The sequence below is a fragment of the Microcebus murinus genome, chromosome 3, assembly GCF_040939455.1.
Source record: "Microcebus murinus isolate Inina chromosome 3, M.murinus_Inina_mat1.0, whole genome shotgun sequence".
NCBI classification, from domain to species: domain Eukaryota; kingdom Metazoa; phylum Chordata; class Mammalia; order Primates; family Cheirogaleidae; genus Microcebus; species Microcebus murinus.
In genome coordinates, this window is record NC_134106.1 from 24675458 (window position 1) to 24703415 (window position 27958).

Sequence of the window (27958 nt, forward strand, 5' to 3'; positions counted from 1 at the left end):
CAGGAGTTTGAGGTTGCTGTGAGCTAGGCTGACGCCACGGCACTCACTCTAGCCTGGGCGACAAAGTGAGACTCTGTCTCCAAAAAAAAAAAAAAAATATGCTAAAGTGTACATCTTTTGCTAATAAATATCTTCCTAAATGTAAGCAGAGTAATTGAGAGATTATTTCATAGAGGATAAAGGACATATATAGAGAGCTCTGTTTTGAAATCTGGAAAATATTTTAGTAGCAAACTGATTTATAACTTTGATGGATATATATTACTTAGTCATCACTAAAAGCAGTAATCAACCATTTTATGTAATTTTTCTTGCTAGAACTGGCAACGGATTGATTGCCACCCACCCTCCCAGTATATCAGTAAAAAAGAGAAACAGAGATAATTCCATTTGCTTCAGTTAAAAAAATATAGTTATATGATTTCATTTGCTTGAGTTAGAAACATAGAATGGGACCTGGACAATATAATAATAATAAAATTCTAAATTTAAAAACATGAGGATAATTATAATCATAATAGCAGCTAACATTAATTGAACATTTACTAAGAATCAAGCATTATGCTAAGTGTTTTATATGCCTAAGGTCAGTTAGTCTTCTCAACAATCCTACGTGGTAGTTATCATTATTAATGTTTAACTCATAGTGCAAAACTGAAGCAGAAATTGAGGGGAAGAACCTTATCAAAGTTTTTGGAATACAGTTTGTCTAACTGAATACCCCATGCTCTTGCTACTATAATATTTTGGCCTTTATATTTATAGTATGATTTTAATTAACAAAGTCTCCAAATCATAACTATTATTATTACCTTTGCAACAATAGTGAGCTGGATGATTTTATTCAAGAAACAATTTCACTGAAAGGAAAAAAAAAAGAGGCTAAATGATCAGATCACAGAAGGATGATGGTCATGATACTGCCTGAGATGATGGTGGGGGGAGAAGCAGAAGCTAAGAGGGCATCGGTAGGGGAGTAGAAGGCAATTCTGATTGCTGGGCAGGGGTCAAGTGAACAAGGAGAGAGAAAGTTTCATTAAGGATCAGAAGTGAAGAGGATCCTGGAAGGACATCTAGTCTAGAGTGACCCTTTAGAAAAGGAATCTAAGACCCAGAAAGGGGCTTAGTGTAGCTTGCTGATCTTTAGAACTTTAATCTGCTTTTGACAATAAAGGAAGATTGCTGTTAGAACAGATGGTCATTGTAAATAAATATTCCAGTGGAATCCTGGAGACCGCATATTAAAACAAAGTACCACAAAGCAGCATCTCTACTGTTCATACTTATAACTGAACTCAATTTTGCTGCCATGTATTGGGCAGGTGGCACAAATCAGCAAATAAGATGTTCAGAACATCAAGTTTAGGATAAAATCTTAACCAGAAAGTAAATGGAAAGTAGTTTCTGTGCTTCTATTTAGAATATATTTCACCAAGATTAAGAACTCTTGGAAAACACACACCTATCATAAAATATAATACTAAATATGTAACATTTCACAAATATGTTGTTTTTGTAATAGTAACTACGAAAAATGTACCCTAATTTCTACCGTATTTATACTTCCTTTACCCTTTTTTTGAGGATATGGAACACCCAGCACATAATAAAGCCTCAATCAGTATTAGTTGAGTTGAATATTTTTTTCTTACATCTGAAAAGACAGACAACATAGTTATCCTAGCATGTTCTTCACAGAGTATTATGTATTACACTGGTAGATATTTGCCTTGGATGATTTATTTCATACACACCTCTAACCACAGAACCTTTCAATATGTAATTACATAAATTTTTTTTTTTTGGTTCTAGAATAATCTTATCTCAAAAGGAAGTTGCTAACTTAGAGGAAGGAGGCTTTCACATGAGGAAGGCCTTTTTTTTTTTGGTCATTTTAATTACACAACTATAATACATTTATCACATACTTTTAAACCTCTGAGTCACTGAACCAAAATTATTTATATTCATTCATTTTTAATAACTCTTTGATTTCAAACAGTAATGATTTAGTCCACTCATTATTTGATTTTCTTAAACATTTTATATGTCAGTTATTGAGTTGTATCCATGTAATAATTAACCATTAGGCAGCACATGTATTCACAATTGAAATAACTTGAGATTAGGTTAGAGTAGTTGGGGGTGGAGGATAAAACCCTATGTATTTGTCAGGGCATATCTTGTTTAAGATATAACCCTGTCTTCAAGGAATTTATAGGCTGTATGTATGGATAATAATAATACACATGGAAAAACCTAAAAAATTATATAAAACAAGACAGTTAAATGCTGTATTTTATGGCAGCAGTCCCCAACCTTTTTGACACCAAGGACCAGTTTCATGGAAGACAATTTTTCCATGGGTTGGTGTGGGGGAGATGTGGGAAAGCAGAGCTCAGGAAGTGATTCATGGCCCTGTTTTCCTAATAGGCCACGGACCAATACCATGGGGACTGCAGTTTTATGGTATATAATATGTAGATATTATGCTGAATAATTACAAGAGTATTCAGTAATAAGAGATCATGTTATATTGAAATGCCCAGGCAAGGCTTCTTGAAGAAAGCTGAATTTCACTTGGACATAAGAGATTGTATGTGATTCAGATAGTCAGAAAAAAATGAATAAGACTGAGGAAGAATACAAGAAAGGGCACAGAGTTAGGGCCAGTATGGACCTGAGCAGTAAACCAGCAAAAGTCTACCTGATTGAGCTGAAGATTGGGGGTATAAAGTAATAGACAATATTTAGGAAGATTGTTTGGAGCCATTATTAATTTTAAAAACTTAATTCCTGCCTTCAAATAGTCATGTTTTTAGTTTGTTCATTTCTAAATCAAGTCACTCAAGTAAATCAGCTCATGTATTAAGACTCTAAGTCATCATATAGATATATCTAAGTTTTAGGTTTGAAATCTTTTTAATTCAAAGTAAAACAGTCCATATTTTGTATTCTAAATATGAAGTATTCTTCTATTTTAACCACTAAAAATTTCCACTATGTAATTTGGATCAGCACACCTGAAGAAAACCCTTCAGTCTGAATTCAAGGGGAGAGAATTGCAGATTTAATACCCAAGTTACATATATATTAATAGTATCTGATAGTCGTGTTTTGGGATCTCTCATTTTGGTCTACAGTATTTCTTATGTGCTCTGAGAATGTTGGTGGTTACCTAAGAAGTAAAAGCATTATCCCAATCACAGACAGCTTGGTCTTCAACTGCATTGTTAGACTATTTTAATTTCTTGGACTTCCTTGCTCAGTGCACAACTATCCACTGACAATCCAGTCTGTTGCCTGTAGTGGAGGGGCTAACAATGCTCCACAGGAGCTACCAGTTACTATGACTCACATTGCATTCATCTTAGTCAGCAAGCCTTTTCCAGGGTTGCATTCCCTTACCCTTTCTAACAGCCTTCCTTGTTTTAGGAGGCAAGGGAAGGAAGAAAGGCAGACAAATTATTGAAATATTCGGTGCATTATATATCATGCACTCTGACCTTTTTTTAATTTTATTTATTTATATATATTTTTTTATTTTAGCATATTATGGGGGTACAAGTGTTAAGATTACATATATTGCCCATACCCCCCTCCCCCCTCAAGTAAGAGCTTCAAGCGTGTCCATCCCCCAAATGTTGCACATCTTACTCGTTGTGGTTGTATATACCCATCCCCTCCTCCGTCCTCCCACCCTCCCGACACCCGATAAATGTTACTCCTATATGACTCTGACCTTTTCATGTGGCTTTTTATTGCTGGAAACTATTTATGAAATAGGATAAGACCTTTCCCTTATGTTACGAAAGATGTGATTGTACAGCAGACCTTTGACATTTGCTAGAATATTTTCCGAGACCTTTTCCATTTTCCCAAATTTGCAAATATCTTTGTAGATTAGCAGTTGGATTTCTTTTGAGGCCATTTTACAAGGAAGAACTCTTTTGTCTATTTATGATGATAAAGTACAATAAAACCTAAATGAGATTTGGATACTGATGAGTTGGTAAGCACACAGATCACCTAAGTGACCTGGTGACTTACTCATCATGAAGCAGAAATTAATCGAATTTGCCTCAGCAAAATTATACATTACCATATGTCAGAGACCTTTGGGGTCTCTTCATGTTGAATCTTCAAATGCCATGGTATTGCTGTAGATCATAAAGGGTAATTATATTGTTTTCATTTTAGTCCTCTTCCTCCTCCCCCGCCCCCAATAGCAAAACATCTGAGCTGGTCATTTAGGACAGATCTTGTCATTGTGCTTAGTAAAAAAAGTCATGACAACCTTAATGAAAAAATGATAGAAGCCTTATATTTGTACATAAAAACAACCATCTAACTTTTATCAAGTATCTATGATGTGCCAGACATTGTGTTGTGTACATATTTCTTTACCTTGCCCATGCAGAAGAAACCCTGGAGATTTTTAAAAACACATATAATCTGGTCCAAACTCAGACTTGCTGAATCAGTCTGATGTTGAGGACCTGGGCTTATAGCTACCCCTTAAACTATTCTCAGACAAATCACTTAATTTTTCTACCTGAGCTTGGTAGTAGTTTGCCTTGTGCTGTACCTATAGAGAATGGCTCACTCGAGGGTCATACAGCTGCTGAGCGGAGGTACCATAATAAATACTCAGGTTTATCTGATGCCAAACCCCATGTTCTTTTCCACTGTGTAATAAGTTTATAGTTTTTCAAACACTACAAAAATTTCTTCTTTGTAGCTTTTTTTTTAATCTCTTTTCAAGATTTCTCCCTGATATCTTTGGCTCTACTGTGAGTTTTATGTAAATGGAAGACTGCATAAAGGATTTCCTCTTTGTAAAGCTATTTTTCTTTTTTGATTCCTGCATTTACTAATTCCTGTTCCATTTCTCTAATCTTTAAAATAAAAAAACATGACACTCAAAATATTCTTTCAATTGTGATTCCATCTTTTTCTTTCTTTTTATAATGAAATCTCAAATGGATGAACTGATTTTTCTCAACAGTGGCTGGCTTATTTTTTATTAAAATAGAATGTATTATTAAAAAATTGCAAAATTGATTATAAAAAGAAAATAAAGATACTCATAGTCTTACCCATCACTTCTCAGAAATATTAAGTGTAAATCTTTTAACATGTAGTATTCTTCTGTTTTTCAACATGTAAACATATATATTAAACAAAACTAGAGTTATATTTTGTTTTGTAAAGTTGTTTTTTTAATTTAGTATACTGTGAACATTTTCTCCTCTTTCTTACATACTTTTTTCTAAGTACGGATAATGTTAATGTATGCATATTATTCTATCAGATAGAGGGGCCACTATTTATTTAACTAGTCTCTATTGTTCAAAATTAAAGTTATTTGCCATTTTCCACCCTTATGAATAATACCAAAGTATGTATAAATTTCAGTGATTTTTCCTTAGGATAAATTTCCAAGTCTAATTACTGAATTAAAGTAATAGGACTCTTAGCACAGACCTTTGTTAATAGCTACTTTACATTTTACCTTCCTAAAATGACAACAAAGGGCATATGACCTAGACCATTAAGAACAAATATTTTTATTTCTAAACCCAATGAATACTTTCTACTTTTATTTTATTTCCCCTCTTAGCAACATTTAGCACTATTGATTCTTCTTGATATATACTCTTCCATTGGCTTTTCCATTTTTCTTTTCCATTTTTTTCTCCTGCTTCTCTGGTCACTTCTTAGATTCCTTTGCAGGTTCTTTTTATCTATCTGTCCCTTGAATGTCTTTATTCCACATAAGGCCCTCCTAGATTCCTTTCTTCTCTCATTCCACACATGGGAGATTCCCTGGGCATGTCATGAGGTTAGTGGCTTAAATTTTCACCCATGTGGTGCTCGCTTCGGCAGCACATACACTAAAATTGGAACGATACAGAGAAGATTAGCATGGCCCCTGCGCAAGGATGACACGCAAATTTGTGAAGCATTCCATATTTTTGGAATGGCAGAGGCAATATATGTAACCCTAATAATATTTGTACCCTCATAATATGAAAACATAAAAAATTAAAAATTTTTTCACCCATGTGCTCATGACTCCTAAGTCTAAATCCTAAGTCCAAAAGCTCTTTCTTAGTTCAGAGCCGTATGTGCACCCTTTGCCTACTAGAAGGTTCTGCAGGCACTTCAGCTTCAATATGTCCAACATTGAATTCGTCATTTCTCCCTAAACTGTTTTTCCTTTTATATTCCCTGTGCCATGGTGCTGATGATAATAATTATTGCTAACACTGAGTGCTTAGCTTATGTGCCAAGATTATTCTAAGTGCTTCACATGAATTAGTCATTTAATTTTGGAAGGAAGTATTGTCATCTCCATTTTATGCATGATGAAACTGAGATACAGAGAAGTTAAATGGTCCAAGATCATTCCGCTTTTAAGTGACAGAGCTGGGAGTCTAGCTATAAAGCCTTTGTCTTAACCAGTGTGTATCACTGACTCAGGTGCTCAGGCCAGAAACCTGGAAGTCATTTTTGGCTCACCTGTCTGCCTTCTCACATACAGTGAAATCCCAAACAAGGCCTTTTGATTCTACCTTCTAAATCTCTCTCAAGTTAATTCTTTTCATTCTTAATGGCATTCTCATCTGGGCATCTATCATATCTCCCCTGAATTATCATACAAGTGCTCAGCTAGTCTTTCCAATTCTGCTCTTGCCTATTCCTGTCTCCACATTATAGCTGGAGCATCAAGCCTTTTTATGAAAAGGGGCTGGCAGCACACTAAGATAGATGCTCAGGTTCTAGAGTCAGAAAACCTGGGTTAGAATTACAGTTTCACCAGGATTAGCAGTGTAATTGGTCAGGTTACTTTCCCTCAGCCTCAGCTTTATTATCTGTAAAATAGGAATAATAATAGTACTTACTTTACGTGACTTCATAGGGCTCTTGTGAGGATTCATTGAAATCATATACATAAAGCACTTATTACAGTGCCTGGAAAAATAGTAAGCACTCAATAAATGTTACAGTACAAATCTGATTGTGTCATCTCCTGGCCGAAATCCTCTCTAGGTTTCACAGTGCTCCCATGTTAAATCTCCTTTAACATGATTTGCCAGGCCCTCTATGACGTATCTCTCTGGCCTTGTCCTCCATCTCCCTAATTGTACCATTTGTTCTAGCCTTACTGAACCACACTCCTTTCCTAGAATGCACAGTGCTCTGCTCTGAGCCTTCTCCATTGTAGCCATAGGCTCCTTCTCAGCCTGTACGTGTCACCTAAGGTAGACATTTCATTTGAAAAGCCTTCCCAACTGTCCTAGGGTTTGGATAGGTCCCTAGCTTTATGTTCCCTATATGGATGTTTTTCCTACTAATATTTGACATATGTACATTTTTCTTACTGTGTTAATCCTAGTTTAGTTGTCTATTTCATCTGTTAACTTTCAGTTTCCTCACCATAAGAATCAAATCTATTTCACTGACTTTTTATCTCCAGCCTTCAGCATGTAATACTCTGTAAACTTTTTGAGCCAATCAACTAATTGGTCAAACTAATTTTATACCCTGTTATGTTCCAATAAAGACTTAAACTGACAAATATGTATGATATAATAATGACAGCAAAACATAAGCAATCAAGGTAAAGGGAAAATAAGGGTAAACATTTTAAAAACTAGATGTGAGTTTAGTATACAAAACATATAAGTTTATATATTCCTATAAAATATGGATTCAAAAATTGGCTGAGTTTTCCTTTTATAGAGGGGAAACTGAATGGTATCATTGACCAAGTCCATAAGATTAAAGCAAACCAGATGCTCAGCAAAAGGATTTCTGAAAGACTTCAGAGAAATTTCTCCCATGATTCTTCACAAAGAGAACATTGTACATTGTCATGACTAAGATCCTCAACAGCATCTTTATATGAAATATAATAAAAATTTTAGGGTTAATCCACATAGCCTCATTGTAGTGTTCATCCGTGTTGGCTAATGGCATAATGAGAAAAAGCAATCTTATAAACGGTCAAAACACTGGTACTCTATATGGATTTACAGGGTCTCAACTCTAAAAGTATAGATAGACTGCATTTCCTTCAAACCATTCTCCATAAAAAGTATTTTGCTTTCTGAGGTTTGGATGAGAATCAATTCACACTAAGTTTGGTTACTCCTTGTAAAGCATCTGCTCTACACATATTTTATATTATGAATTAAGTTCAGAACCAAGGGCTTTAGTATTAGGTATAGCTGGGAGTAGGATTCTCTTAGGGAAGTTAAAAAGCCTAACATATTTCACACATAAATTGAAGGCTGCCCTACCTCCCAGTAGGTTTGCCAGTATGTTCCTCAGAAAGCAATTGGGATTTATGTGTTTTTTGTGTCTTCTACAATGCTTAACAAAATAGTGCCTTACATAGTAAGTGGACATTGCCCAAAGTTCAGGTCCTGGTCTGTGTGGCCTTGTTGGTCTTGTTTCTTGCTGGGATTCCATGCCCTCCCTTCAGACCAGCTAAATGGGACTCACTTTTCTCATGCTGTTTAATCTCCTAAACTGTTCCCAACCCTCTGTTCAAGTGCCTTTTCCACTTCAAATAATTTCCTGACCTCTCCAAATTATTGGGGTTCCCTCTTCTTATTCTCATCATAATCTATGCATTTATCTTAATCACTTTTTTCATATTCTTTTGTAACCCATGATTTTATTTTTTGTTCTCATTCTCTTTCTCTGTCTTTATATCTCTTTGGACTTTGAGCTCCATTAGGATAGATACTATGTCTTGTTTGTTTTATATCTAATATAGTGCCGTGAATATTTTAGGTACTCAGTAAATTTATGATTTTATACAAATTTTTATAGATCTATTTTCAGTGACTCACATACACATATGCACATCTGATTAGTAATGCCCCCTACCAACCTTCAGTCTAGAGATCAGATAATTAAGATATTAATTTATGTAGGGCCCCTTCGTTGCAACAGAGGTGAGATTTGTGGCAGTGCCAGAGGGCCACCTGAGGCATAGTGGGTAATAACTATCTTAAGATACTGCCTTTTTTAACTAGTAAAGGATAAAGGGGTGAATTATTTATTTATTTTAGATTATGTACACCTTTAATAGAGAAATAAATGAGTAAGGTCTTGACATTTGATCATATAAAATTCAGTGTGGAAATATGGCTCTTAATTAAATGCTTCCATGGTTTATTGGTATCTCATTGAGTTTCATATTCTGAGATGGTGCTAAAGAGACAGTTATGGCAGCCTGTGCCTCTCTTCAATAGGAGAAGCATTTCGTCCTGGGGTTATATACTGTTGCTCTAACACCAGCCAGCTGTAATAAATGCCTGCTATTGTAAAGGCAGGCCTGGGTTATACTTACTGCATGTCTTATGGCACCATTTATAAATATATTTTCAAATATATGTTTTTATTAGTTAGAATCACCTTCATGGATGAGTGAAAATTATATACATGTTGTATTTTACGCATTCAAAAGGCATGTCTGTGTCTAAATATTGGTGTCCTGTTATGTTTATATTATTTAAGAGTAACACACTGAAAAATGCTAACAGTGACATTTACAAAATATGTTTATTTTAATATTCAGAATTGTGGAAGAAGCTTTTGTAAGTAAACTTTGTGGAATTGCCTTTGAGTGATAACTTTCCGTAGACTGTACACTGACCATAAAGAATATTGTTACATACATTGAAATGCTCTGTCAATTTTCCCCATGAGGGCAAAAGTGAGAGGTAACAGCAGAGAATGTGAATTGCTGTGCTGTCATGATGCTCTTAACTCACTGTGTGGCAGATGTACACTACATGTTTATGTCTCTAGAACGTTGTTTGGAGCAAGATATATAAGAGTTTTGGGTGAATATGCAAAATGTATGTAACAATATACTTTAGCCTCCTGTTCATATGAAAATCAAAATTTATTCTCAGTGAAGGTGATTTTAGCCTGAATCTAAACCCTGTGGACCCTTGAATCCAGAAATTCATCTTAACAGGAGCTTATGCTTACTTTTTGGTTTTGTACAGTATGGAATTTCATTGTGAATGTATTATATTTCTTTTTTGGGTTTGTCCAAAAAAGGTTTTTCTTGTTCCTCTTTTATTCTGGACATGTGTCCACTTCCTTACTTATTAAGGTTGGGCTTTTTCTTTTAGCTTTATAGATTTTTTTCTTCCTTCTACAAAATATTCTTTCTGCATTTTTTCTAGTTATTAGGATCTTTTCTTGTATTTTTCTTAATAAATTGGGGTTATATACTGTTGCTCTAACACCAGCCAGCTGTAATAATTGATATTATAACAAATAAATTGATATTTGTTTTAAGTACCATAAATTAATGTTAAAATAATACTAACCTTGCTGGGTGTGTGTATGCACACATGTGAAACCAAGTTCACTTTTAAAAAATAGATTCTTATGAAAAAAAGTTCCACAAAAACATGAAACTAAATACAGAAATCATTTATTAATACTGAATATCTGAAAAATTGTTTGACTCTCTAAATTAGAGTCCTTTTCTCCATTTTATTTTGCATATTTTTATATATTATATATAAAGTTATATATTATATAAAATATTATTATATACATTTTGCTTCCTACACAGGCTTCCTATACTTATTTGACTGCTAAAAGCACCCAAACTCACTTTGTTGTAGAATCTGGGCTGAAACTAGTTTGGTGCTGTTACATAAGCTGGCTGCTCTGTACTGCATAAAGTGTAAGATGTTGAAAGGATGTCAGTAATTTTCTAATTCTACTGCCTTTCCCTAATGAAGTTATTTAGGAGAGTCAAGCATATGAGTCCTCAATTCCTTTAATGCAAGAATATTACGTTTAACTACCTAGAGTGAATTCCAAGGATTATCCTACCTAGTAAGATCATTGACTTGGAGAATCTGTCAGAAAATATGTACTTTAGTGTGTTTTATTTTGTGATAATTAGTAACTTAATCTAAACAATTAATTGTAGTTCATTCATCTTTTTTAAATAGAGAATGGTAATTGAAAGAGAAAATAGTGAAACCACTGATTTACATTTCTTTCTCAATATTTGTTTTATAAGGACCCTTTCCAATTGTAGTCTTATTTAATTATAATGAACAAATAGTAATCTACAATTTGTTGGATCCTTTTCTTTCAATATTTTATTGAAAAGAATAGCTATCTTAAATCTCTTGACAGCCAGCTTCGTGTTTGTGCTATTCTTCTTTGACTGTGACCATTATTTCTGTTGTTAATGTTACATGCCTGATTGTGATGCCTAAAATGCTTTTCTCTAATCTCTGAGTACTGTTATTAAGTAAACATCTGTCTATGATTCCTGATTATTTATTACTTAGCATATATAATGTATTTTCAAATAATCTACAGTACATGGGTATTTGTTGGTTTTTAAACAACTAGCCCTTGATAGTGTGAGGTGTCACACAATTTTTTAGACAGTAAATGTGAGAAATTTGTGTTGAGAGTTCTTTGTCTTATCTGTAGGTTCACAACCACGTTCTCTGAAGTGATAGATTTTGTCTCCAAAAACTCTCAATTCTTTGGATTAATTTTTCATTGTATAAATGTAGCCTGAAAACAGTTTGGGGTTTTGCAGAATTTGGGGGCTGTTGTGCAAAAATTTAAAAATCCTATATTCAGGCTGGGCGTGGTGGCTTACGCCTATAATCCTAGCACTCTGGGAGGCTGAGGTGGGTGGATCATTTGAGCTCAGGAGTTGGAGACCAGCCTGAGCAAGAACAAGACACCGTCTCTACTAAAAATAGAAAGAAATTAATTGGCCAACTAAAAATATATAGAAAAAATTAGCCAGGCGCGGTGGCACGTGCATGTAGTCCCAGTTACTTGGGAGGCTGAGGCAGCAGGATTGCTCAAGCCCATGAGTTTGAGGTTGCTGTGAGCTAGGCTGACACCACGTCCCTCTAGCCTGGGCAGAGTGAGTGAGAGTCTGTCTCAAAAAAAAAAAAAAAAAATCCTATATTCATATTCATGATTTATTTATGACTTATATCTTCCCTATTTCCTTATAGAATTTTAAATGGCCTTTAGCAGAAGATAAAATAAATGAAACATGGCCCACAGTGCCAAAGTCAGGTAATAAAGTATACGTATGAATAGGGCTTGAAGGGAAGGCATGTTATTATCCAAGCTAAGGAAAGCTGCTCTAGTCAAACATAAACCTTAGCACTGACCTTCTTAGAAGGCAAGGTGTAAGGGGCCTTCTTGTATTTTTCTCATTGTATTAAGATCGTGGTAATTTATAATGGCAAGAGCTAACTAACAGTGGAAGAAGTGTTAGTCAATGCCTTTTCCAGACATAGTTACCACTCCTCTTTGGTAGCAGATTTGACTAAGTTCAGTTAACCAGCATTCCTCAAAGCTAGACAACAGACTATTCCTATTTTTGCAAACTGATCTTAGATGTCATTATTATTAATATCTACCAACTTAGCTGTTATATGCTTCCACTCAGGAGAGGAACTTCATACTATTCCTGGTGTGAGTACATGTAAATTACTCATAAACTATAACCCATAGTGCTTAAAAAGGAATTGACCATTTTTTTTCTACGTCATGAAATTTGCTTATTTTCATCCAGAATGATATCTTAGTGACCACAACAGATTCATAGTGTTCAATCCAAATGAAGTTTCCAAAGTTTACCAATTAATTTAAGTTACAGAAATTAGTAATAACCTTTCTGATCAGTAAAAAGCATCTTTAATATGTTGGTTCCATTGTTAGTTACTTTAGTAATTGAAGTAGACTGTGGTAACTCATATGCCTAAATAAGTTTTAATAAATGCTTATATTTTAAAACTTTAGGGGGATGGACATTAGAAAGAACTGAAATAAATAGGAAACACTGTGACTTTTGCTTAGACTTGATGAAGAGTTTAGGCAAAGGGAAACATGTTATAAAAAGCTTGTCCTATATGTATTATCTTGAAATTTTTATGTATTAGAGGTGTTTGTATTTAAATATTCTAAAGAAAATATCTTTGTTGTAAATCCATATAGTCTGAATCTTAGGTAAGGCCCAAGTCTTATGGTTAATATCCTCTGTTCAAGGTATACGGGTGACAGCATCAGAATAAAAATTTATGATGAATACCTCCCTATTCACACATTTTGAAAGTTAGTGTGCAAGCCAGTGCCTAGAAATAATATACAAGTGAAGAGTAAAGAAAAGCCATAGTGGCTAGCAGAATAAGAGACAGAGCTTAGGGAACTGGACTTTGAATTGATCTTGAGGAATGGTAGGATTTGAATTGGTAAAGAAATTGAGAGGGTACAGTCAGGGTTAGCTATTCAGCAGTGGAGACTGGCCTGGTTAGAGTCCAGAGTTCATCTTTTTAAGTGCCAAGAGCTAAGTTAGAGAGAGTTATTGTTACTTGTCATGAAGTATCACTTCTAACAAAGTAGAAAATAAAAGGAATCAGAAATAGTGAGAATTGTGAAAGTAGTATTTATGACTTTATAAATACTCCAAGACTGGTGAGTAAATTGTTCCCTTCTTAGTATTCTAAAACAGTTTATTATCTTCCTAAGCAGTTTACTACTTATTCTCAGATAAAATAAAATCTATTGGCTTTCTGATTATCAGTTATCTCAAAATAGTGTCTTATTTTGAGATTTATGCATTAATTATGTTCATTTTAAAGGAGACTCTGTAGAAGTAATTACACCTCATGTTTTCTAAATCTCCTTTGATACATGAGTGAGATATTTATGGACTATATGATGGCATATAGTAGAAAGAGTATGATTCATCCCAATTACAAAGATGTTTCCTAGGAACAAATCACTCAAGAAATGTCTTATTTATGTCTTCATAAATCATTTTGAGACTTAAAAAAATCTTGTCTTTTCTGTATATGGCTTTAAATGGTCATGATTTTATACTCACAAATATTGATCTGAATCAATCTTTTCCAGCAGCAATCTTTTCCTTGGCCTATTTGTAAGGTTGGATACTCAGAGACTTTAATGGATATACATTCTCTAAGATAGCAGCAATTTATCTGGATTATAGGTACCAATAACATCTTTGGACACAAAGTATGGGAGGAGTCCTTTAGGGTACAGTGGCTACAATGTATTTGGTAACCTTAAAGAGAGAACAGATTACAGAAGCCACATTTGAGTGGAGTGAAGATTGATGTAAGTGGAGACAGCCATTTAAATGACTCCTGCAATGAGTTTGCTGATGAGGACAAGAGAGAAGTCAATAGAAGAGGAAGCTGTGTCAAGGATGAAGAAGGGAGTTGAGTACTTTTAAAGACTAAGAAGATTCAATAGGAGAAAAGCTGAAGGTAAAAGGATTAATGCAGCAATCTTCTGAGAAATCAGGAGGGGATAGGGAGAAGATTAAAGTTCAGAGAATTTCTCATTTTCTAAGGCAGGAGGCAAGGTTGAGCATGAATGTGTACTTTAGTTTGGGGATTAGGTGGTGAGAAAGTAAGGGATGCTTTGCTGTCAGGCTCTGTTTTCTCTCTCAGATCTGAGATTCGGTAAGCTGATGATGGTGCAATAGGTAGGGGATGGAGGTGATTAATGAGAGTTTAGAAGAGTTGTTGTGGTAAATGAGAAAAGGAAGCTGAACAAAACCAAGTAAAAGTGTTGCTGAGCCCTCCAACCTCAGGCTGCAGATGCAGTCTGAGCTCCCCCCTCCACTTTAAGCTCCATCCAACGTGGTGACTTCACATTCTTCACACAGGCCCCGCTCCTTCCCACCACCTGCAAGACTGCTGTCTCTTCTGCCTTTGATCAGATACCCCTGTTCTTTTATGCCTAGCTCAGAATGATCATTTCTTGATATCTTCGGCTGGAAGTCCTATTAGTTCACTTCCTACAACAGTTGAACTCATCTTAAGAATCACATAATTTCTGGGTATATAGGCAAAGGAAAAAAAATCAGTATATCAAAGAGATATATGCAGTCCTATGTTTATTTCAGCACTATTCACAATAGCCAAGATATGGAATTAACGTGTGTTCATCAACAGATGAATGGATAAAGAAAATGTGGTATATATACACAATGGAATATTATTCAGCCATAAAAAAGAATTAAATTTTGTCATTTGTGGCAACATGGGTAAGCTTGGAAGACATTATGTTAAGTAAAATAAGCCAGGCACAGAAAGACAAATACTACATGTTCTCACTCATATGTGAAAGCTTAAAAAGTTGATCTCATAGAAGTAGAGAGTAGAATTGTGGTTGCTAGAGGGAGGGAAATGGAAGGAAACAGAGGAAGGATAGCTAAAGGTTGGTTAATGGATACAAAAGTACAGCTAGATAGGAGAAATACATTCTAGTGTTCTATAGCACTATGGGGTGACTATAATGAACAATAATTTATTGCATATTTTCAAATAGCTAGGGGAATGGATTTTGAATATTCCCAACACAAAGAAATGATAAATGCTTGGGGCGACAGATATGCTAATTACCCTGATTTAATCATCACACATTTTATGTATGTATGGAAACATCACACTGCACCCAGCAAATATGTATAATTATCATGCCAATTAATAATAAAAGCAAAAATAATGGCATAATTTGCAAATATGTTTTATCTTCCTTACTAGATTATAAGTTCCTTTGGGACAAGAATCTTGGATCTGTCTGTGGCTCTATTTTTACCTCTTCCCCCATTTCTTCCCTCTCCTCCTCTCTCCCCCCACTCCAGGGCAGTGTCAAATTGTTCAGTAGATACTGAATTAATAAATTAATGAATGAAGCAAACCCAATACAACCAAATTGTATTAAGAGAGAAGTGAACTTCTATAGGAAAGTATATCAGAATTTTTTGTCAGACTAATAACCTACAGCCATCACTTTGGAGAATATTATTTTATGTAGATATATAATGTCCTTTTCACAATAGCAGTGAAATGTATTTGTTGGTGATTATCCTAACTTGATGGCTCAAGGTATTTAGTTTTTGGCTTATTTGCATTCTTCTAACTATTAGTAGCTTACTCCAAGCACAATCTCTATTGTATCCAGCTTTGCTTATTATGTAGCTTTTACCTTGGCTTTTCTAATAGTTAAGATGCTAATGCTATAATGTACCATAAGTCCAGGTGCCCTTTTAAATTTTTTCCTTGTAGGCTCCTCTTTAAAATTTCTTTTAGCGTATTTCTCACTCAATGACTCACTGTGCTATGTTGGAACTTTGTGTACCAATTGTAGCATCTTATGCTATTGGCCCTGGAAGGTTTGGCTAGGAGAGGAAAACTCAGAATGAAAATATCAAAGAAGCAGCAATTACAGCAAATGGAAATGTTAGATGTAACAAAATTTGATGGAACATGCCTCAGAATTCTTAACTTTTATGCAGCCTTAAGTCCCATTGGCTAATAGCTCATACCATTTCCATAAATTGGAGCAGATCACTATTCTCTTATAAAGGTCATCCTCTTTTATGACTAAATTTTTAATAATTCAGTTCTTTGTATTCTGCTGACCATTTTTCTGCCCTATGAACCAGCTCATTTTATTTTATGCTTTAATTAGATCTTTGGTGTTTTTCTCTAAAGTGTTGTCCCACACAAATTTAAGATGAGCTAAATTAGCTAACAAATATAACTGGCTATTTATTGGGTATTAATTAAAAGGATGTTATTGTGGCTTATTGTTAAAATAAAACTCAGTATTTAGATCTTAATTTGCATTTACAGAATTTTGGCATTCATTTGAGGAACTAAACCAGAAGTTTCTCAAATGCTTCTAATACCTCTTTTGCCATCTTGGACTTATACAAATAGCAATTATAACTCATTCCATTTCTGTAAACTCAAGATTATGGGCTTTATTGTTTCATTGTAATGCTATCTAAAGTAGTCTTCTATATCACTGCAATAGCAGTATACTTTGGCTGCCATTTTCACTACCCAAGGCCTAAAGAGCATGTACTTGATTTTTTTCTTCTTGTTTCAGTGATGCTGGTCCATCCACCTGTATTCAGATTCCCCACTTTAACCCCCAGTGCAGTCTCTCACAAGATATGCTAAAACATTATACTCCCACCCTGGGGAAAGGTGATTAGAAAAGATAAAATCCTCAATTTTCAGGTCTGTCTACTGAAATTGTCCAGAGTAGGCCAGTGTATTATTAAATGAAATGAATAAAATAGAAAGAAAAGAAGAAATCTTAACAAACCAGCTATCATCATTTCTGTGGCAAGCCTCTGCCATACTGTTAAATTTCCACCTACTGGATTTTTCAGGCTCCTAAGTATTGGTACGCAAAGTCTGTCCAGAATGTATCCAGCCATAGTTAATATAACAAGAATGGTTTTGTGACATCAGTGTAACCTGGCACCAAGGAGAGTGGACTGTAATGTGCACGCATGAACAATGACAACTTCACTGTACTAATCAGTGGGGTGCTAGATGCCATGGGTGACCATGTGTACTGTGTGGCCATTGCATTCAAAATAAGTAGAGCAACTTAATAAATTCATTCAACATATAGTATGCATGATAGATACAGATGTCGTCATAGTCTTAAAGAAGGATAAAGAATGTCTTTGCTATGTATGATGTAGAGCTTGATGGCATATGGACATACTCTGACTGTATCCTGGAGGGTTCTCTGAATTTCTTGCTATAATTCTTTCTAACTCACTGCCTTTGTATAATCGGACAGTGTGTTTACTAAGTAACAGAATTTGGTTGTAGTTACTGGTGCAGCTTAGAAAAAAAAACTTTCCAGCCAGGCACGGTGGCTCATGCCTGTAATCCTAGCACTCTGGGAGGCTGAGGCAGATTGCTCAAGGTCAGGAGTTCGAAACCAGCCTGAGCAAGAGTGAGACCCCGTCTCTACTATAAATAGAAAGAAATTAATTGGCCAAGATGGCAATTAATCCAGCCTTTATCTTTTTTAAGGCCATCAGAACTCTGTACTTAGAATCCATAAGAACTAGCTTTATTCTAAACTCTAATATAAAGTCTTGTGTCTTCAGTGATGTGCTTTACTTCTCAACCATATCATAAAGCACCAATGATCTTTCCAACAATGTTCTTTGGCATATACGATTTAGGGGATTGGAAAAATTTGCCAAAGGAAGAACTATAGCTGTCCTGATAAGGAACCAATATTACTATATTTCAAAAAACTCTAGGCTTCCTTAAAGGATGTGAATAAAGGTAAAGTTTTAGGTATCAGAATGACTTGGTATTAATAGCCAAGTTATAATTTATAAAAAATATGGGGTAAATGAGAAATACTCTGGATTATCAGGGTGATGGACTCATTTTTCAGACATCTACCTGTGTTGACCAGGCTACCTTATTGCCTTCATTAAAACATAGCCCTTTCCTAATCCCATGGTTCTTCCTGTTGCCCCTCTCAAGTGAAGGCTGTTCATTCTCTCCTATCTCACTACCTTAAGATGTTAATTCACCTCTGACTTACGCACTCGAGTTTAGAATAAAATCCTGATTTTTTTTCTAGCCTTTCATCATCTAAGTAACAGCGATGTTTATCCCTTGCAAATATCAGTCAATTCTTCATCCTCTGCCTCAATGTTCATTTCACTGGATAGGGGAGGCTTAGCACCTGGCTCAGTCTTCTATTCCATCCATGACAACCCATTTAGCCCAGTTTCTTGATTGCTCCATTATCTAGGCTACTTCATAGTTTGAATCTAACTCACTTTGAAACTACTCCACTTGTTAGGCATTAAATAGAAACATCTCACTCTATAACACAATCTCATATATTCCCAAATGTCAATAACTTACTCCCTTTATGGCTGTTCTTAACTCTCAAGATCTCTTTTCCCTTAATGCCCTCATACTTTTTTTCCTATCCATAATCATTCTCCTGCCTTCATGCTTTCTTTCATCTCATTTATACTCCGTGGTCCATCCTTTGAATCATACTCTTGCCACTGTCTTCTACACGTTACCCTATTGCCCTTGGGTGGCACATACCTGGTAGAGGTGTAATCCTGATTCTTGCCACCTGCTTTCCTTTTATACACCTGCACTGGCTTTGAGCTCTGCTGGAGAAAATACCCCAAACCATGCAGATTACTACCAAAGTAAATTCTTGGTTGGTGTGTTAGTCTTTTAGGGCTGCTGTAACAAATTACCATAAACAGCGTTGCTTAAAACAACAGAAATTTATTCTCTTAAAGTTTGGAAACCTAGAAACCTGAAATCAAGATATCAATAGGACCGTGCTTCCTCTGAAGGCTCTGGGGAAGAATCCTTTCTTGCCCCTTTTAGCTGATGATTGCATAGTTCCAGTCTCTGCTTCCAGCTTCATATGGCCTTCTGCTCCCTGTCTTTCGTCTTCTTTTAAGGGTGCTGCTCATGATACCCATCCTAATCCACTATAACTTCATCGTGACCTAACTAACTACATCTGCAAAAAACCTATTTCCAAATAAGGTCACATTCTGAGGTTCCAGTGGACTTGAATTTTAGGGGACAGTATTCAACCCAGTACAGTTGGTGATCTCAATAGGACCCTTAATGCTGGCTGACCATTTTTCTGTTTCTCTGATCAGCTTTTCCATTCTCTAAAGTATCAGTAGCAATTTCAAGCCTTTCTTGCCTATCCTCAACACCACCCCCACCTTTGCTGTGTGTTTAAACTCTAACTTATTAATGGTTCCTTATCTTCAGCCTTTAATGTCATTCAAATGTCTTTAAAAAGAAAAAATAAAGAAAACTATACAACTACAATAACTCTGTGCACCACTCACCCCTACTTTAGCTGCCACCCTACCTTTCTTCCCTTCAGATGCAAGGTTCTTAGAAGAGCTGTCACCTGTCACCGCATCCTTATCCCAATAACTTCACAATTCTTTGTGGTCAGTCTTGACCCCCTAGATTTCACTGAACATAAACAATCTCTCAAGTGACTACATTGTTGTAAATCCCAGACTTTGTCCTTTCATGCCCTGTCACTAATACTTGACCCTGACGGACATTCTTTTTCTCTGGAAAAATTCTTTGCCTTGAGAGTAGTTCAGGGAAAATTGACAAAGAGCAGGATAGAACTAGAAGACTTCTGAGATCTCTTTTAATATTAATACTAAGAATGATGATTTCCTGAGATTTCAGGAATCTTTGTTTCTCTTTGTTTATAAAACTTCTAGGCCATTTGTGGTTAAACACCGTAGTGCTTTTTTATGATGTTGAAATATAGAATGCAGCATCTTTCTTATGCAGTTACTGTAATTTCAAAGAGATTATTTTTAGTAACTATTTGTTATTGTAAAATTTCTCAGAAATAGAAAAGCACTCTAGGGAAACTTTAAATAGAAATTAGCTGTACTGAATTTAAAATCCTAAGATCTGAAGGTACAGACTTTGATATGTTGAGTTAACCTTTTGAAGTTCTGAAGTTTGAGAAGTCTTCATGTAATGTTGTAAGATTTTCATATTTATAAAAATAGGATTATCTAACTTGATTTTTCTAAGAAAGTAGGATAATGTAGTCATATAAAACAAAGTAGAAATTAAGTATACAAAAGTTAAGCAAAACTTGAATAGTTTATAATTTCCTCCCTCTTCTAACAATATAGTATGAAGAACTCAGTTGTTTATGGCAAACATTTTTTTTCAACAGCTCTCCTTTTAGACAAATAACTGGACTCCATTAGAGGTGGAACCATTTGATTTTTATCCAGGATCAGTGATTAAAAGATAATTAACCAGTCTTTTAGTTTTTACAGTCATTCCAAATGTGCCCAAGTCTTTCTAGCCTAAAGATACAGATGAGATTATAGTAACACCAAAAAAGTCCTGGTCTTGAAGCCTCCTTCAGCCTAGCTGCCAAACTTTCGCATCTCTCTCTAAGCATCCATCAATAATTTCCAAGTATTTCTGTGTCATAGGCTATAGCCTTCTGGAAGAAGGCCTGCAATTCATATGAGGAAGCCACTTTGATCAGGTCATCTCATAGTTGTACAAGTTGGTAGAGGCCATGAGACACTGCTTTGCTGACTAAGGCGTGGCTCCATGTGCCCCCTTAATTGCCAACCACCATCCCCCTCCCGCACCCCAACCAGGGCCAAGTGGTTCTGTACTTTCAATGTCCTGAAGAAAGTCCCTCCTGAAAAGTGCTTTCAGCTTTTAATGAGAATCTTCTCTGTCTCTGGGACTCACACCTAATTTGGGGGAAAACACCTGTTTTCCTCCTCTGTCCCTTTAGAATTTCTGTTCCTATGCTTGTGCCCCTCAACAATCTCTTCAGAGGCCTCTTTCCCACTGCCATATCATTCATGAACATAAAATGGGGGTTGGAGAGGGCAGGAGAGTCGCTGAAAATTCTGATTGTAGATGCTGTTATAACAGTTGGGAGCCAGAACTCCAGGAGTCTGAGGCCTCAAAACTCCCTTACCCTTAAGTTTCCTCTTCTCTCTCTGCCTCAGTTTTGTCCAGCTGTAGCAAATTATTAAAAGACCCATTGAAATCCAGTCAAATAAAACTGCAGAAGTCTTTAAAATTTGCTTTTCAAAAATGTCTTTGTTTTCCATTATGAATTACTACAAACTTGATAGTTAGACAAGATTTTGGTAAACAGTACATTTTGTAAATTCTGAAAATTGATTATTTGGCAGGTTGATCCTTTAGCAAATTGGCCTGCTTTCCATTTCATCAGATATTAAACTCCAGTTAAGTTTACTTGGGGCTTCCTTCTGCCATAATTTTTCATGACAGTGAACTTCAGAAACACTTTTTAAATATTAAATAATGTCTTCTGATTGAAATATTGTTCCATGTTTAGTTTTATTGAGAACAAAATGTTGTCATCTCTGGAGGATTGCAACACAATTACAATAGTTCTTATTGGATGTAGTCTTAGAGTACTCTTCAACATGGCTGGATGCTGACCTTGTTTTTGTTTATTTTCAGTTGGATGAGTTGAGGAAAGGGTGATAACTGGAATATGTGTTTATCCTAAGCCAGGGGAGTGACTAAAGTTTCCATGTTGAGGAGAAAAGGGACAGTGTATTGCCATCATTTGGAGGGACACTTGTATACTGAAGATATAAGTTAGACATACAACTGAATATGTTTTATTCCTGTTCATCTAATTTTTAAATTGTAAAACTACTGATGAGATGTCTGTTCTTTAAATATATTATTGGAGTGAATTCTTAGTTCACTGTGTGTATTCTTTAAAAGCAAACAAAAGAAAATATATGTGTATACAGATAGCTTTTATTTATAATTGTGTCTATTTTATCTTTGCTATTCAAAGCACACTAAGTATCCAACTATAAGGGATGAACTTTTATCCAGGAATTTTGTAGTTAGTTCCCTTTGAATCTGCTGCTGCTCTTGCAAGCCTCTGTGTCCCATTTGTTGTCTATGACAAATATTTAGTAATAGGCCAGGATTCTTTCTTGCCATTTATCCAGTGTTTGAAAAGGGTATCTTGTAATAAAACCCGGCATCCAAGAGATGATTCAGACTATGTTTTTCTGCCTTCCATATGGCATTTTAAATTTTATTTTGTGGAATTATTTTGTTTTGAAAGATAGATAATAATTATGTCTCCTCATGAGCAAGAGAGGTCAAGGACATCTGCCTTTAGTGTTGCCTTTCTGGTACATTTGATTTCATTTCCATAGTCATTCTAATCTTAGGCTTTTTATCTAGAGAAGATTTTTAGAAACTGTTGTGTCTATGAAAATTCTGGATCCTTCTTATAGGAAAGGCCTTCAGCCAAATAAACTTTTGGTGATTCTAGAACATTTTTGGGTGAAGAAGATGTGGCTTGAAACATCACTTACAAATAATTTTTGCCAGCTATGTATTTTAAACTTCTATCATACCTTAAAATACTATCATACCTTAAAATACTCTAACTAGGGCTTTTGATAGATTTCTAATGAAATAGGGGGTATAGTTGCTTATTCCTTAGCTGAAGCAACTTTATAGGTGGCAGGGAAATCACCTGATTTCTAAGAAGTAAAAATTGAATTAGAAAGATTTGATTTACCGTACCAAGAGGCAGGCTATTTATTACCTATTCGTATGTGAAGGTGGGCCTAATATATATCCTGGGAGTGATGAATAATGGCTTTTACATGAAGGATGGAGATGAATAAACAAATTACATATTTACTCTGGGATAGAAACTTGACATTAAACAGATCATCTTATGTTTCACTGTTTGAAACTCAGTCCATTTCAGAAACTAATTCTCTAGCAGCAGGTAGTAACATGGAAATATATTAAATATACATAGAAAACTCAGATACTTGAGCATTCAAAAAAGCCAGTTTATTTTTACACAAATAAAACAAGGTTAAATAAATGTTGCCAAATATCATATTAAAATAATAAAAAATAATTAATACTAATAAACCAGCAGGGAAGTGGCTAGCCAAGGCTATTAGGCCACCTATTACTTGTCTGCATATCACAAATGAAGTGAAAAACATGTATGATTTGTAACATCAGAGCTGCTGTGATGTTCCAAAGTTTTCCCCTATTCAGTCCTTCAACTTAGAGGTAAAACTGAATAGCTGATATATAGTTTGCTTTATGTTTATCAATCAGCAGATAAATAAGTACTACTTTTACAATTTAGGACATTGTAAAAGCAGTTGGGATAACTGAAATTCAAAATGTAAATATTATAGCTATTAAGGGAAAGAATGTTTGAGTTCCTTCCCAAACTAGAATGTGACAGTGGACTTGCTGAACTATCCTTATCACATCTGTAAAGTGAAGATACCTGCCTCACTGTATTATTGTCAGGAATAAATGATATCTGTGTAAATTGCTTAGCTCAGTACCTTGGCCACAGTTAGTGTTTCTTAACACATCATCATAATTATTCCTAAGTATTTGTTCAAGCAGTATTTTTAGCAGCTGAGCTTTGAGATTTACATGTAATGGTAACTAATAGAAGAAGTAATCTTACAAAAATTTTTATTGCTCACCTGCTATAAGTAGGCTCTGAAAATACAAAAGCTGGTAAAACATAGATCTGAGCCCCTAATACACTAGAGCCCATAGGCAGTCATGTGAACAACTAATAACACACTACACTATTTCAACTTTCTTTGCCTTTCTCTTTGCCTTGAATACCCTACCCTAGTCCAGAGTTGAACATTCATACACCTTGAAAATTAGCTTTGGCTATTGTTCTTCTTAGAAACTTCCTTGTCTCACCCCATCCACCATGGAGTTATTTACTCCTTCCTTTGAATGTCCCTTTATCTTCTACATTTTTACATCACTGTCTTTATCACACAGTATAGCAATTTCCTTATTTACATGCCTATCTCTCCTACCAGACTGTTAATGTCATGAGAGCTATCATTCATTTTTTGTGATCACAGCACAAGACCTGGCACCTACTAAGTACTACATAAATCTGGATGAATGGATACCATCTACCCTTTTTTCATCTCCAATCCCTTTCCCATATTCAAACATCCACCTTTGAAAAACAGTGATGGAACATCAAAGAAATGAACCAAAACTCAGATATAGAAAGTAATATTAAAAAATCAATTTGAAGAGAAAGCATTATTATTCTTTCTTGTTATATTCATGTATGGTAAAGCCCTATTAATGTGACATTCTTAATTCAAAATGAATTATATTGTTCATAGAATTGTACTGAGAATGAGCATTACTTCATGTTTGAAGATCGTTCCCTAAGCAGAGTAACACTGTTTAATCCATTGCATGCATTTTAGCAGCATCTATTTAAGTATATTTAATTACATTAATTAAAAATAATAGTCACCTATTTATTAAAGTGGGACTTGTTATTTACCAACTTGCTACTAGAATAAAAATGTTGTTATTGATATATAGATGTACATATTTGGGGGGTATATGTGATATTTTGAGATCTGTATACAATGTATAATGATGAAATCATTCTAATTGGGATAAATCAAACATTTATCTTTTATGTTAAGAATATCATGCCTCTTCTAGCTACTTTGAAATATACAATATTATTGTTAACTATAATTTCCCCACCGTACTATCAAATACTAGAACTTATTTCTTCTATCTGACTCAATTTTTTTTTTTTTTTTGCCCCTTAACCAACTTTTCTGCATCTCTCTCTCCCTCTTCCCTTGTCAGCCTCTAGTATCCACCATTCTACTCCCTGCGTCCATGAGCTCCACTTTTTAAGCTCTCACATATGAGTGAGAACATGTGATATTTGTGTCTGGCTTTACTTCACATAATGACCTCCAGTTCCATCCATGTTGCTGCAATTAACAGGACTTCATTCTTTTTATGGCTGGATAATATTCCAGTGTGTGTGTGTATGTGTGTGTGTGTGTGTGTGTGTGTGTGTGTGTGTGTGTGTGTGTGTGTGTGTGTCGCCTTTTATTTATATGTTGATGGACAATTGGGTTGATTCCATATCTTGACTATTGTTAATAGTGCTACAGTAAACATGAGAGTGCAGATATCTCTTCAGTATACCGATTTCCTTCCTTTCTTTTGGGTATACCCAGCAATGGGATTGCTGTATCATATTGTAGTTCTGTTTTTAGTTTTTTTGAAAAATGGCTATACTTTTCCATAATGGCTGTACTTCATTTCATCAACAGTGCATGAGTGTTTTCATCTCTCCATGTCCTCACCAGATTTTTTTTTTTTTTTAAGACAGGCTCACTCTGTTGCCCCAGCAGGAGTGCAGTGGTGTCATAATGCTCACTACAAGCTCAAACTCCTAGACTCAAGTGATTCTTTTGCCTCAGCCTCCCAAGTAGCTGGGACTACAGGTGTGTACCACCACACCCAGCTAATTTTTCTATCTTTTGTATAGAGATGGGGTCTCGCTGTTGCTCAGGCTGGTCTCAAAACATGTGAGCTCAAGTGATCCTCCTGCCTCTGCCTCCCAGAGTACTAGGATTACAAACATGATTATTTTTTAATAGCTATTCTAACTGGGGTGAGATGGTATCTTATTGTGGTTTAATTTGCATTTTCCTTATAATTAGTGATGTTGAGCATTTTTTTTAATATACCTGTTGGCCATTTGTGAGTCTTGAGAAATGTCTGTTAAGGGCTTTTGCCCATTTTTAAATCAGATTATTTGTATCTTTTTTGCTATTGAATTGAATTCCTTATATATTTTAGTTCTTAATCATGTTAGATGGATAGTTTGCAGTTATTTTCTCTCAATCTATAGGTTGTCTCTTCACTTTGTTGTTTCCTTTGCTGTACAGATGTTAATTTTAGCTTCATGTAATCCCATTTGTCAGTTTTTGCTTTTGTTGCCTGTACTTTTGAGGTCTTACCCCCAAAAACTATAGCATTTTCCCAATGTTTTCTTTTAATAATTTCATAGTTTCAGGTCTTAAATTTAAGTCTTTAATCTGTTTTTATATAGTGAAAGATCCACATTCTTCCGCATGTGGATATCCAGTTTTCCCAGCACCATCCATTAAAGAGACTGTCCTTTCCTCTCCTTGTTTTCTGTTCTTGGCACCTTTTTGAAAATGAGTTGACTGTAAATGTATGGATTTATTCTGGGTTCTCTATTCTATTCCATTGGTCTATGTGTCTGTTTTTTAATGCCAATTTCTTGCTGTTTTGGTTACTATAGCTTTGTAGTGTAATTTGAAATCAGCTAGTATAGCGTTCCCAGCTTTGTTCTTTTTGCTCAGGATTGCTTTAGCTGTTTGTGGGCCTTTAGTGGTTCCATGAGAATTTTAGTATTTTTTCTATTTCTATGAGGAATGTTATTGGTATTTTGATAGAGATGGTATTGAATCTGTAGATCACTTTGGGTAGTACTACTGGCATTTTTCTTTAACAAACTGTACTTGAAGCAACAAAAAATGCAATTCTGGAAAAAGTCTGAACAGGAAAATAGTTCCTCTTCTTCCTAATTAATCCAAGTTAAAGAGCTCTCAAACTTCCTACCTCCAGTGTTGAGTGGCTATAGAATAAAGACATAGTTAGAAAGACTATCCTAATTTCACATCAAATCCATTTTATCGGTATATTTTGGTGTATGGATCTTGAGTTCCAAAGAGCCCTTCAAAATTAGTATTCTATATTTATGATAAAGCATTCACTGGTGGTTAATTTTAACTATATGAATCCTAGTAAATGTATCTCTTAAAACTATTTTTTTTCTAAAATTATTCTCAACACTTGAAAATCCACTTTTTGTGAGATGGACTAATCTCACAACTAAACCAAATATAAACTAAATCTAAATTATGATTTAGTCTAAGTCTCCTTTAGGAAAAACATTTACACTTACTACTTACACTGATTTTTGTTTCACTGTTGCCCAAGCTGACCTTTCTATGATTCTTTATAGCAAAATTAAATTGGTAATGTTCTTTGTAATTTTTTTGGTAATGTTCTAAGTCTCACATAAGTTTTTCCTGGTATACCATATTTGTTATTTTAAAACTAAGATGTATTTTACATTTATACTCAAAAGCAGTTTGTCATGTGAGAAAGTTGGATAAAAGATTAAGAGTTAGAATCTATTTTGTACCTTAGATTTTTACTAATATTATTTACCTGCATATCAGTCTACCTGCCAGTTCATCATCTCTTTATCTGAATTTCAATCTGACTTTCAATCTCTTTCAGTTCATAGAAGGTAAAAACCAGAAAATCCAATGCTATTTCAAGTTGTCCAGATTACCTAAGATAAAATGAAATTAATAAAAAAAATCTTAAAATTCTTAAGAGGGTACCAACACTATTAAGAGACTATTATACTGACTGTTCAGTAAAATATTTGATTATATTTTATCTTTCAAAAGAATGTCACACTCAAGAAAATATCTTTTTTGTGCTTGGTAAATTGCTCATTTAACTATCTAGAGAATGAATTAGTATCTGACTTCACTTTTTCAGAATTCATTCGTAAGCCAGAAAAATCAAGAATTTGAGCATAATATTACTTAAATCTTAGGATGCCTATAAACTTCATCTGAAAAAAGTTT

At 34.9% G+C, this 27958-nt stretch overlaps 1 protein-coding gene and 1 non-coding gene across 9 annotated transcripts in view; both read left to right on the forward strand.

Moving 5' to 3' along the window:
• Nucleotides 1-27958, forward strand: part of LCLAT1 (lysocardiolipin acyltransferase 1) — a 194295-nt gene that overhangs the window by 121720 nt on the left and 44617 nt on the right. The window lies entirely within an intron of this gene.
• Nucleotides 5874-5980, forward strand: LOC142870262 (U6 spliceosomal RNA). The gene has a single exon (XR_012918695.1). It is a non-coding gene; the product is annotated as a U6 spliceosomal RNA (small nuclear RNA).